The sequence below is a fragment of the Ruditapes philippinarum genome, unplaced genomic scaffold, assembly GCF_026571515.1.
Source record: "Ruditapes philippinarum isolate M1 unplaced genomic scaffold, ASM2657151v2 ctg7847_1_1_1_1, whole genome shotgun sequence".
Lineage (NCBI taxonomy): Eukaryota > Metazoa > Mollusca > Bivalvia > Venerida > Veneridae > Ruditapes > Ruditapes philippinarum.
In genome coordinates, this window is record NW_026865328.1 from 26,254 (window position 1) to 37,393 (window position 11,140).

The window sequence follows — 11,140 nt, forward strand, 5'->3', positions numbered from 1 at the left end:
ATTTAATATTTATTACCCTCCTTCTCTAAATATTCTATTATTATTAGTTCCAAAATAGTTTATTTCGATTTCGATAGAATGGCATAATAGGTCTAGCATAAAAAGCTTCACAATTACAGCACAATATTGTATGTATATAGTAATTTCTATTGGACGATCTTTACATTAAACACATTTACTTGTTTACAAATGAATATTTTATCCCTCTTTGACTGTTTCAATTTCGATAGCATGGGAGAAAGTAATAGGAAAAAGAAACGAAATCGTGTAGAATGCACAAGACAACAAACTTGAAAATGTTCATAAATGCAAGCTACGAATCATGCCCCAATCCTTGCAAAGGCGTAGGCAGAACTCAGCATTTGAATATGTAATTGATAAATTTTAAATAAGACTTAAATAAAACAACTTCAGATGTGTTTATAAAGCTCTTTGTATAAACACTAGCTCCTCTTATCCACACTGAATAGATATCGGGCTAAAATTATAACTGTATTATTTTTATAAATACAGTTTCGTCTTACCATGCTCTGTTAAACTTATGCACTGACAATTGTAAAGAATCTTTCAAAATAATATACTACATGTATTTTTAAATTTTAAACAGTTTCAAGTTTGCACCCGTTCAGATCCCAATGTTCATTAGGTTATATGGATAAAGGCATATTTTGCTCTTTTGTTCATATACGAATTATGATTTCTGTAATTGGTTTGCAAGGTTATGTTTAACATTATTTTGTTATTTATCGTCTGCTACCGTTTTCATTTATAATATTTTATTTGTATACGAATAAATATTAGTTGTCTTCGGTTAAATTAAAGTGCTCTTTCGGCAAGTTCAGCTCAACTTTAACTTGCCCCTCTTGTAATATACATGTACTTTCACAATACTGATTGTTTTTCTTTTCTTTTTCTTCATTATACAAAATAGGGCCACTTAGATGGTCCTAAATCACTCTTCTAACCCATCATTTCTCATTATTCACCATTTAAATTGAAATATTTTGCCCCAATATTTTGGAAAGGCATTGTTAAAAATGTCTATGTTGCAAGTGTGTACCTATGAGACTATGTAGAATAAATGTACACATGTATGGACGACGTTCCGCCATAAGTTGTTCCTCTTTATTTATGAAAGATATACTATGCTCATACTTGAGTAAATATTTCTAATACATTAATTAATTGAAATCTATGAAATCTTTCTGAATATGTCTAAATTGAATAAACTATGTATGGGAGCTGCATTCCTTATTGTTGGCCACGTAAAAACAGACACTATATATTCATACTATGACATAAAGTGTAAAGAGTTTTAAAACATACATGACATATAAACATATTTACTTTGTGTGAAGTCAAAAAACAGTTACTTCATTTTTATAAAGAGACTGTTTATCAACTGTCAATATTTTCTAATTATAATAAATTTGAGCATAGAATATCTTTAAAATATATTTGAAGAAATGCCGTATGCCCAAGGCATTTAAGCTTTTGTGGCCCCTAAATGATGTCAATCAAATTAAAATGGGCAACCTTGATAAAAGACTATCTAAGAAAGCTTCAGACAAAGTTTGGTGATCATCCATCAATTATCTCCGTAGAAGCAGAAGTTTAAGTGCATTGCTACTTTTAGCTTAAGCGGCCCTTTAAAAGGGCAAATCAAAATAATATGAACAAACTTGATGAAATACTGCCTAAGAATGCTACAGACAAAGTTTGGTTATCATCCATCAATTGGTTCTATAGAAGAAGATGTCTAGAGGTTTTCCTATTTTTACCTCTAGAGACACTAAAAGGAGCCAAACAAATTAAAATGAGCAAACTTGATACAATACTACCTAACAAGGCTACAGACAAATTTTGATGATAATCCGTCATTTAATTTAGTAGTAGATGTTTAAAAGTTTTTCTATTTTGAGCTCTGTTGACCCCTTAAAGGGGCCAATTGAAATGGCATGAGCAATTTAAGTGTGATTGTCACAAGGATGCTACAGTCCAAGTTTGAGGTTAATCTGCCCATCAGTTGTAGAGAAGAAAATGATTGATGACGTATGACGACGCACAATGAACGACTATGGTTGCCGGAGTATCTCCCTTTGATACTTATAGCTCATCCTGAACCTTCGGTTCTGGTGAGCTAAAATGGCGTCTTCATCAAGATAACGAAAGGAGTCTTCTCCCTATATATATGAGAAAAAATCCAGCATGGTACATCAACGCCAGGTCTGAACGAAGCCTGTACTACCAGTTCTCACTGTTGTACAGCGTTCATCGGAAAAATCCCCTCAATTAATGCACAAAAATAATCCAATACTGCTCTGGATGCAGACATTTTTAGCTTCACAAGAAACTAGTAAACAGAACAGAAACATGTTAACTTTCGTTTTCGTAGTTTTGAGGGGTTATTTCCGATGAACGCTGTACAACAGTACAGAACAGAACAAATATTTCATTACAAGCCCATTGTCGTTAATAATGAAAAAAAAAGAACATATATATATTGGTAAGACATGGAATATTTTACATATAATACATAAATTATTATTTCCTTGAACACATATATCGTGAGAATGTAACAGGAAAAAATATATTTATATATACTCAAAAGTTACATGGAAATAAATAACAAAAAAAAGGAATGATTTCGGATTGAGAAAGGCATTTATATCATTACAATAGTGAATCCCTTAATTTGAAAGCTTTAAAACAATATAGAGCCAAATTGTTTATGATCTTCTTATTACTACTTTGCATTAATGATATATACTTAATAATATTTAACAGTGCATACGCATGCTGTCCTACTTGTCATACACTTGACACCCTACATACAATAATACAATAATAACGCTTGTGCCCAGAGTTTGTGACCAAAACAGTCACATCTTAATTAAATCTCAAAATATCTACAAGATCAGTTTTATATCTTCAATTACTGCGTTAAAACAAAATCTAGGATGTTGAAACGTTTAACATATATAGTGTTGCATATATATTGCATTATGGAATATACATATTAATGAACTTCAAAATAACAAAGAAACCCATTTGTCTGGCAAACATTCGTTCACCCGCTTCAAAAAATCACTCCGTGTTCGCCATTTTGTCAGGTTTGCAACCAATTTGTTCGCTTGAACCAAGTGTGCAACAACTGCACGTCCTGACCCTTGAAACATAGTAACACAATTGAACGCAAATTACTCACTGGTATTATAATCTCAATGAATAAAACAGAGTAACACAATTGATCGTAAATTACTCATTGTTATTATAATCTCAATGAATAAAACATAGTAACACAATTGAACGCAAATTACTCACTGGTATTATAATCTCAATCAATAAAACATAGTAACACAATTGAACGCAAATTACTCACTGGTATTATAATCTCAATGAATAAAACATAGTAACACAATTGAACGCAAATTACTCACTGGTATTATAATCTCAATGAATAAAACATAGTAACACAATTGAACGTAAATTACTCACTGGTATTATAATCTCAATGAATAAAACATAGTAACACAATTGAACGTAAATTACTCACTGGTATTATAATCTCAATGAATAAAACATAGTAACACAATTGATCGTAAATTACTTATTGGTATAATAATCAAATTGAAAAAAACATAGTAACACAATTGATCGTAAATTACTCATTGGTATTATGATCTCAATGAATAAAACAGAGTAACACAATTGATCGTAAATTACTCATTGTTATTATAATCTCAATGAATAAAACATAGTAACACAATTGAACGTAAATTACTCACTGTTATTATAATCTCAATGAATAAAACATAGTAACACAATTGATCGTAAATTACTCATTGGTATTATAATCACAATGAATAAAACATAGTAACACAATTGATCGTAAATTACTCATTGGTATTATAATCTCAATGAATAAAACAGAGTAACACAATTGAACGTAAATTACGAACTGGTATTATAATCTCAATGAATAAAACATAGTAACACAATTGAACGTAAATTACATATTGGTATAATAATCTCAATTAGTAAAACATAGTAACACAATTGAACGTAAATTACGAACTGGTATTATAATCTCAATGAATAAAACATAGTAACACAATTGATCGTAAATTACTCATTGGTATTATAATCTCAATGAATAAAACAGAGTAACACAATTGATCGTAAATTACTCATTGTTATTATAATCTCAATGAATAAAACATAGAAACACAATTGAACGTAAATTACTCATTGGTATTATAATCTCAATGAATAAAACATAGTAACACAATTGAACGTAAATTACTCATTGGTATTATAATCTCAATGAATAAAACATAGTAACACAATTGAACGTAAATTACGCACTGGTATTATAATCTTTAGTTTGTTTGTTTGTTTTGGGTTTTGCGTCACATCGACACAATATAGGTCATATCACGACGTTCCAGCTTTTACCGGTTGAGGAAGACCTCAGGTGCCCTCCCGTGCATTATTTCAGGCACGAACGGGCAGGTAATATAATCGCAATCAATAAAACATGGTTACACAATTGAACGTAAATTACGAACTGGTATTATAATCTCAATCAATAAAACATAGTAACACACTTGAACGTAAAATTACTCACTGGTATTAAAATCTCAATCAATTAAACATAGAGGCACACTTGGACGAAAATCACTAATTTGTATTATAATTTCAATCAATAAAACATAGTGACACACGTGGACTTAAATTACTCATTGGTGATATAATCTCAATCAATAAACCATGGTTACACACTTGGACGTAAATTACTCATTGGTAATAAAAGATCAATCAATGAAACATAGGGACCATTTGGATGTAAATTACTGATTTGTACATGTATTATAATCTCGATCAATAATACATGGTGACACAATTAAACGTGAATTACTCAATTGTATTATAATCTCAATCAAAAAAAAAGTTACACATTCGAACGTAAATTACTCACTGGTATTATAATCTCAATCAATAAACATAGTAACACTTTTGGACATAAATTACTCATTGGCAATATAATCTAGATCAATAAAACATACTGACCCACTTTGACGAACATTACTCACTGGCATTATTATCTCAATCAATAAAACATAGAAACACACATGGACGTAAAATACTCATGGGTAATATCATCTCAATCAATAAAACAAAGTTCCACACTTGGACGTAAATTACTAATTGGAATTATAATCCCAATCAATAAAACATAGTGACACACTCGGACGAAAATTACTCATTGGTAATATAATCTCAATCAATAAGACAAAGTGACACACTTTGACGTATATTCCTCATTGGTATTATAATCTCAATCAATTAAACAAATTGACACACTTGGACGAAAATTCCTTATTCGTAATATAATCTCAATCAATAAGACATAGTGACATACTTGGACGTAAATAATTAATTGGTAATACAATCTTAACCAATAAAACAGAGTGACACACTTGGACGTAAATTACTCATTGGTATTATGATCTCAATCAATAAAACATAGTGACATACTTGGACGTAAATTACTCATTGTCAATTAAATTCTCAATCAATAAAACATAGAGACACACTTGGACGAAAATTACTCATTGGTATTGTATTCTCAATCAATAAAACACAGAGACACACTTGGACGTAATTTACTCATTGGAATTATAATCTCAATCAATTAAACAAAGTGACACATTTGGACGAAAATTACTCATTGGTAATATAATCTCAATCAATAAGACATAGTGACACACTTGAAGGTAAATTACTAATTGGTATTATAATCTCAATCAATAAAACCAAGTGACACACTCGGACGAAAATTACTCATTGGTAATATAATCTCAATCAATAAAACATAGTGACACTCTTGGACGAAAATTACTCATTGGTGATATAATCTCAATCAATAAAACAAAGTGACACACTTGGACGTAAATAATTCGTTGGTATTATAATCTCAACCAATAAAACATAGTGACACACTTGGACGAAAATTACTCATTGGTGATATAATCTCAATCAATAAAACAAAGTGACACACTTGGACGTAAATAATTCGTTGGTATTATAATCTCAACCAATAAAACATAGTGACACACTTGAACGTAAGTTACTCATTGGTATTATAATCTCAATCAATAAAACATAGTGACACACTTGGACGAAAATTATTCATTGGTGATATAATCTCAATCAATAAAACAAAGTGTCACACTTGGACGTAAATAATTCGTTGGTAATATAATCTCAACCAATAAAACATAGTGACACACGTGGGCGTAAATAACTCATTGTTATTATAATCTCAATCAATAAAACATAGTGACACACATGGACGTAAATTACTGATTGGTATTATAATCTCAATCAGACCCACTTGGACGTAAATTACTCATTGGTATTATAATCTTAATCAAGAAAACATTGTGACACACTTGAACGAAAATTACTCATTGGTATTATAATCTCAATCAGACACACATGGACGTAAATTACTCATTGGTAGTATAATCTCAATCAAGAAAACATAGTGACACACTTGAACGAAAATTACTCATTGGTATTATAATCTCAATCAGACCCACTTGGACGTAAATTACTCATTGGTATTATAATCTTAATCAAGAAAACATAGTGACACACTTGAACGAAAATTACTCATTGGTATTATAATCTCAATCAGACCCACTTGGACGTAAATTACTCATTGGTATTCTAATCTTAATCAAGAAAACATAGTGACACACTTGAACGAAAATTACTCATTGGTATTATAATCTCAATCAGACCCACTTGGACGTAAATTACTCATTGGTATTATAATCTTAATCAAGAAAACATAGTGACACACTTGAACAAAAATTACTCATTGGTGATATAATCTCAATCAATAAAACAAAGTGACAGACTTGGACGTAAATAATTAATTGGTAATATAATCTCAACCAATAAAACAGATTGACACACTTGGACGTAAATTACTCATTGGTATTATATCTCAATCAATAAAACATAGTGACACACTTGGGCGGAAATCACTCATTGGTATTAGAATCTCAATCAATAAAACAGAGTGACGCACTTGGACGTAAATTACTCATTGTTATTATAATCACAATCAATAAAACAAAGTGACACACTTTGACGTAAATTACTCATTGGAATTGGAATCTTAATCAATTAAACAAAGTGACACACTTGGATGAAAATTATTCATTAGTATTATGATCTCAATCAATAAAACATAGTGACACACTTGGACGGAAATTACTCATTGGTATAATAATCTCAATCAATAAAACAGAGTGATGCACTTGGACGTAAATTACTCATTGGAATTACAATCTTAACCATTAACACAGAGTGACACACTTTGACGAAAATTACTCATTGGTATTATATTCTCAATCAATAAAACTTAGAGACACATTTGGACGAAAATTACTCATTGGTAATATAGTCTCAATCAATAAAACATAGCGGCACACTTGGACATAAATTACTCATTGGTATTATAATCTAAATCCAAAAAACATAGTGGCACACTTGGACATAAATTACTCATTGGTATTATAATCTAAATCAAAAAAACATAGTGGCACACTTGGACGAAAATTACTCATTGGTAATATTATCTCAATCAATAAGACATAGCGACACACTTGGAAGTAAATTATTCATTGGTACTATAATCTCATTCAATATAACATAGTGACACACTTGGACGTAGTTACTCATTGGAATTATAATCTCAATCAATTAAACATAGTGTCCCACTTGAACGTAAATTACTCATTGGTAATATAATCCCAATCAATAAAACAGAGTAACACAATTGAACGTAAATTACGCACTGGTATTATAAAACATAGTTACACACTTGAACGAACATTACTCACTGGTAATATAATCTCAATCAATAAAACATAGCGGCACACTTGGACATAAATTACTCATTGGTATTATAATCCAAATCCAAAAAACATAGTGGCACACTTTGACATAAATTACTCATTGGTATTATAATCTAAAATCAAAAAAACATAGTGACACACTTGGACATAAATTACTCATTGGTATTATAATCTAAATCAAAAAAACATAGTGGCACACTTGGACATAAATTACTCATTGGTAATATAAGCTCAATCAATAAAACCTAGAGACACACTTGGACGAAAATTACTCTTTGGTATTATAATCTCAATCATTAAAACATAATAACACACTTGGACATAAATTACTCATTGGCAATATAATCTCAATCAATACAACATAGTGACCCATTCGGACGAACATTCCTCACTGGTATTATTATCTCAATCAGTAAATCCCAATCCTGAGTTCACTCGACACTTACTTTATAACCTGAATACAACTTTACTGAAAGGTGAGGACTGTCTTGACAGTTAGGCAATTATATTCGATTTACTCATTAATTGGAGTGTAAGTATCTATTCTGAATACGGGTATTAGTAACACAATTGAAGGTAAATTACTCATTGGTATTATAATCTCAATCAATAAAACAAATTAATACATTTGAACGTAAATTACTCATTGGTATTATAATATCAATCAATAAAGCATAGTAACACAATTGAACGTAAATTATTCACTTGTAATATAATCTCAATCAATAAAACATAGTGACACTCTTGGACGAAAATTACTCATTGGTATTATAATCTCAATCAATTAAACAGAGTGACACACGTAGACGAAAATTACTCATTGGTAATGTAATCTCAATCAATAAGACATAGTGACCCACTTGAACGTAAACTACTCATTGGTATTATAATCTCAATCAATAAAACATAGTTAAACACTTGGACAAACATTACTCACTGGTAATATAATCTCAATCAATAAAACATAGTGACACACTTGGACTCATGTCAATACCTGCCATATTAACTAAAGATTATGCATGTATGTGTATGTTGGTATAAACTGGAACCTACATGCCACTACTGTCTTTCTAATAGTCCCCACAACAATTTTGTGTACTTGCATAGTATTACATCCATTTTAAGGATATCTTAAAATTTATATTATAAAAAGACATTATCTTTATAACAAATTAAAATCTATGTATAAGATTAGAGATTTAAAATCTGATAGCAATAACAGGTAAAAGGTAGGTGCTGATGATATTTTAAGCTTAGCTAACTATAATAATTAACAGATGTATACATATATAATAAAATGAAACCTGTGTTCCAGTCTGTTGATTTTTATGTACTTCTGTTAGGCAAATCGACAGCCTGGGGAAATACAATTTTCGATTGAAGCGCCACCTTGTATTCACCCCGAAAATTACGGGTGTTATTTAAAGAACGATAACTCATGCAACGACAAACTAGTTTCTAAGTGACCCGAAGCTCAACGAACAGTTACGGAGACTTGCTTTCAAAACACCATTTCAGATTAAAGAAACAAAGTCTATTGCATGATGAGTTAATTTGATCAACGGGTGTGATAAGTTAAAGTGGATAAAGTTTGTGAGCATCAGAGTATTGTGCTAGCGGCAAATTAATAATAGTAAATGCCAATATTCATCATCTTCGCCTCGATTCCGATTTTGTCATGTAATTTGTTGGTCAAGTGCTAATCGGTCTATTAATAGGATTATTATAAGTCAATAAATATGTATATGGGAAACCCCGCAGGTTTCCCCATGCGTTGATAGATGTTGTGTTATCTATGACGATCGAGTATGAAATAGCGCGTAAGTTATGAATAAACAAAAAAATATCAACGCCTGAATCCCAGGCTTAATAAAATGTATTACCTTAACAAGAATTTATTTAATCCATGTCCTATATTGTGAAGAAATGTAGCATAGGTAAAATTCTCCCAAATGTTGGTATGAAATCTAAAGTATAGATTTTAAACCACACCATTGCGTTTACAATAAGATCATCACAAACCTTAATGAATGTATTTTATCATTATGTTTAATCCATTTGCATTACTGTTACATAGTTTTGATCCTAAACAACAATATCGTAGTCCTATAAGCTGTGTGATGCTAGCCATTGAAAGTCAGGCACGTAAAGACTTGTTTTATATAAGGAATGTATTAAAACACATTTTTGTTTTGCTTCGCTTAACTTACTACTTTTCGGAGTCAGTACGATGTAATTTATTCGAGCGTTATTTTTTAATGAATTTTATTATAAATAAAACAGAATTTACCATAACGTATTAAAAGTCATAATTGAGTTAAATTTCCTGCGGTCTTCGAAATCATGCGTATCAAACTGGTGTTTAATAGCCCGACGAAATTAATTATATCTTGCTGACAAATCTTCAATAAATATATTTAGATTTAGTAAGCCCAGCTATCAATTCGACAAACTACTTGTTGGTGAATATGGTGTACTAACGTTAAATATCGCAATATCACACTTGAAGAAAATTCGGAAGACTGTCGCTGCGTAATGCAATGAGCGCTAAATGTCGCAATCGCCATGACGATAAATGTCGCTTTTAGCGTTTATTGTTGATCACAAAATAAAGTCGGTTAAATGTCACAACGTGACCAATAATTGCCCCCAGTATAGTATACGGTATAGCAGCCACAAACAATATGGTGCACTTTCATTATCATAACCATACAGGCCTATCTCTGCCATCGGCTAAAAATATCAATACAGGGCGCACTCTGCCATCGGCTAAAAATATCAATACAGGGCTCACTCTGCCATCAGCTAAAATGATCAATACAGGGCTCACTCTGCCATCAGCTAAAAATATCAATACAGGACTCACTCTGCCATCAGCTAAAATGATCAATACAGGGCTCACTCTGCCATCAGCTAAAAATATCAATACAGGGCTCACTCTGTCATCAGCTAAAATTATCAATACAGGGCTCACTCTGTCATCAGCTAAAATTATCAATACAGGGCTCACTCTGCCATCAGCTAAAATGATCAATACAGGGCTCACTCTGCCATCAGCTAAAATATCAATACAGGGCTCATTCTGTCATCAGCTAAAATTATCAATACATGGCTCACTCTGTCATCAGCTAAAATGATCAATACAGGGCTCACTCTGCCATCAGCTAAAAGGATCAATTATACAGGGCTCACTCTGACATCAT

At 31.2% G+C, this 11,140-nt stretch overlaps 1 protein-coding gene across 1 annotated transcript in view; it reads right to left on the reverse strand.

The window, feature by feature from the left end:
* LOC132728659 (serine/arginine repetitive matrix protein 1-like) overlaps window positions 1-10,265 on the reverse strand; it is a 32,832-nt gene extending 22,567 nt beyond the window's left edge. The window contains exon 1 of the mRNA XM_060714337.1: window positions 9,821-10,265. The gene's annotated coding sequence lies outside the window, so the exon portion shown is untranslated. The remainder of the gene's footprint in view (window positions 1-9,820) is intronic.
* Between the last annotated feature and the right edge of the window lie 875 nt (window positions 10,266-11,140).